This window comes from Eubalaena glacialis, chromosome X, assembly GCF_028564815.1.
Source record: "Eubalaena glacialis isolate mEubGla1 chromosome X, mEubGla1.1.hap2.+ XY, whole genome shotgun sequence".
Taxonomy (NCBI): domain Eukaryota; kingdom Metazoa; phylum Chordata; class Mammalia; order Artiodactyla; family Balaenidae; genus Eubalaena; species Eubalaena glacialis.
This window is the reverse complement of record NC_083736.1, coordinates 131,740,098-131,743,256: the sequence shown is the minus strand read 5'-3', so window position 1 is coordinate 131,743,256 and position 3,159 is coordinate 131,740,098.

Genomic DNA, 3,159 nt, shown 5'->3' with positions numbered 1-3,159 from the left:
TATGCCTTCAAAAACTATGTAGTATGTAGAACCATTTGTTTAAAAGACCGTCATTTCCCCCACTGAGTTACCTTTGGTACTTTTTCAATAGGATTTTAATGATTTCAAAAAAAAGCATTTTGTCAGTGACCCAGCATGACTTCTCTAGGGTCTTAGCATCATCCTCTTCTACCTCATCCCTAAGGAGGTCAAAACCAGGGAACTTGATTGGAATGTACAGGCCTGATTCATGGCTGTGATCCATGTTTTGCTGGGACTTTTTTTTTTTTTTTTTTTTAACTTTGTAAAAATTTTATTTCTAACTATTCTTTAGGGATCGGTCTAGACTAGAGTGTGCATTTGGGCAAATACTGGATTCCAGTGAGCTATATACTTTAACTGTGTGTTGAAATATAAGTTGGCATAAAAGAACCAACAAAAAAATCATTACAGTATTACTATTGGTCGATAGTAAGAGGAAAGAAATATTCTCTGAAAATGAACAATAATGTCTTGTTAACAGATTTTTTTAAAAGACACAGTTTCAATTGTTTATTCAAAGAAGCCTACCTCCCAATACTTTGAGCTTCATGGAAAAAGAAATGGCTTTTTGATAAGTTATGTGAATTGTATTTTGACATAAATGTCAATGTTTGATCAGGAGTTTTTTTCACAAATGCCAATCTGGGAGGGCAGCTAGTTCCATGAGTCCTTTTGCTTAATGAAGAAGCTTAAGTAGTCTTTTTTGTTTTGTTTTGTTTTTTTGCTGGGACTTTTCTAACAAAAGAAAATGAGGCCAGTGAATTACATTTAACATTGAGCAGATTATTTTCCTTTTTTATTTTTATTTTTTAAGGTTGCCGAGCAAGTGGTTTTCTGGCCATAGAAAGGAATGGGAAATTTAAGTCAATCAGCAGAATCAAGTGTTAAATATTTTTTGACCTGGTATACCCTAGAAAGCTAAACTAAATTTTAGCTGGATAAATGAAAAGGACATATCCTATTTCTACCTCTTCTATGTTCATTTCTTCTGTTTTCTATTCAGTGTAAAGCTTACAGCTGAAATTCCTTAACACCATTAATGCTCTTATGTGGTAATTGGTTAGTGCAGCAATATGTCATTTCAGTATAAATGAATAGGTTAAGTCACAACAGACTGTTTATCATAAACATATTTAAAATGTATTTTGAATCTCATGGTTAATTTGGGTTCAGTGATATTGACTACTTACATACCTGCATTCAGTCTGAAGCAATGGCATTTTCCCCTGACACCATTTTCATATTTTAAAAATAAATATGATAGATTCTCACTGAGTTGAGTAAGGATCTGAATTTGGGCATTTCACTGACAAAGGAATATTCTCTGTTGCCTTTCTTTCTGTATCCACTACCCTTTTGGATGGCATGAGAAGGTGGATCCTCAAGTACTGACTCCTTTTTCCTTCTGGCTTTGTATCTGGAAAGAAACAGCAAGTAGAATCGCCATGTTTGTAGAGCCTGGAAGGTCCAACTAAGGTAGAAGGTTCTCTGAGATCTTTGTGACAGAGACAGTCCTGGAGACTGCCAGATGAGAGTAGAGGGAATAGCAGCAGAAGAGAAGATTTGCCTCTCCTCAGAGCTTGACGATAAAGACCAGTGTTTCAGGGTTTTCTAAGGGACCTCAGTCTATGAATCCCTTCAAAGAACTAAACTTGTATGTTTACTAGTTTGCTGCATAGAGTATTTGATTGCCCTTCCCAATCCCTGATGAACCCAGTGAAACTGATTGGGGTGGCATGTTTCTGCCCTAGAAGAATTGCTCCTGGTACATGAGGGGAACTACAGCTAAACAAAAAGGTAGCCAGGTTTCAACATCAGACAGAGGAAATCCAGGAAGCATGAACTGAAGGGTGGTTCAAGGACATTGCCTGTGTCTGTGGTTGATTAGTGTGGAAGAAATCACATAAAAAGCCTCTTTATCTTCTCTTTGAATTCTCCTCTCCTGCCTTTACAGTGTTTAATCTTTCTTTCCTGAGAATTGTGATAAACATTATATCAACTTATTGTCCATTATACATATTGAAAAGACAATTCTTTTAAATAATATGCTCAGTTGAAGAAATTGCTCTTTCTTTTCAACTCCTAAAGTTTTGTTTGTATCTCCAAGAAACCTGGAAGCATAAATTTTTCATCCCCACATCTCAGCAGGTTGCCTAATGGTTTCCTGTTCATTCAATGGTGACCCACAAAACCACTGTCTTCTGCCACTGGATTATTTGCCACTTCTCAAAAAGACTCTCTAGCAAAAACAAATACTGTATGCTAACACATATAGATGGAATCTAAAAAGAAAAAATGGTTCTGAAGAACCTAGGGGCAGGACAGGAATAAAGATGCAGACATAGAGAATGGACTTGAGGACATGGGGAGGGGAAAGGGTAAGCTGGGAAAAAGTGAGAGAGTGGCATGGACATATATACACTACCAAATGTAAAATAGATGGCTAGTGGGAAGCAGCCTCATAGAACATGGAGATCAACTCTGGTGCTTTGTGTTCACCTAAGGGGGTGGGATAGGGAGGGTGGGAGGGAGACACAAGAGGGAGGGGATATGGAGATATATGTATACGTATAGCTGATTCACTTTGTTATACAGCAGAAACTAGCACACCATTGTAAAGCAATTATACTCCAATAAAGATGTTAAAAAAAAAAGACCCTCTAGCCGACTTTTATGGGTGCTAGGGGAAAAGAAAACGGTGATTTAGAAATGAGAAGGATAACTCCATTATAGGGTCTCAGTAACATGAGGGAAGAAAGTCAATATAACTTTTAATACAGATGATCACCATTTAAATAGAATTAATGAAAAAGACAGAAGTTAGCTCTTAAAGAGGTACAATTAGAATATATCAAAAATTTCTTTTGAATATGATTTTGAATTTAAAATTGCAATTGACAAAATGGAAAAGAATATGATCAATGCTGAAAACTGAACTGAATTAGTAGACCAAAAAATCAAGTTGAAGAAAATCTAAAACAGACAAAAACAAAAACCATGAAGAGGAAAATAATAAACCTTATAGATAGATCCAGGAAAATGAAAAATTTCTGGAGAAGAAAATGGATCAATTGGAAGAAATATATGAATTAAACAAATGATAGAAGAAATTTAGCTTCACCGAAAGACTGGAGTCAG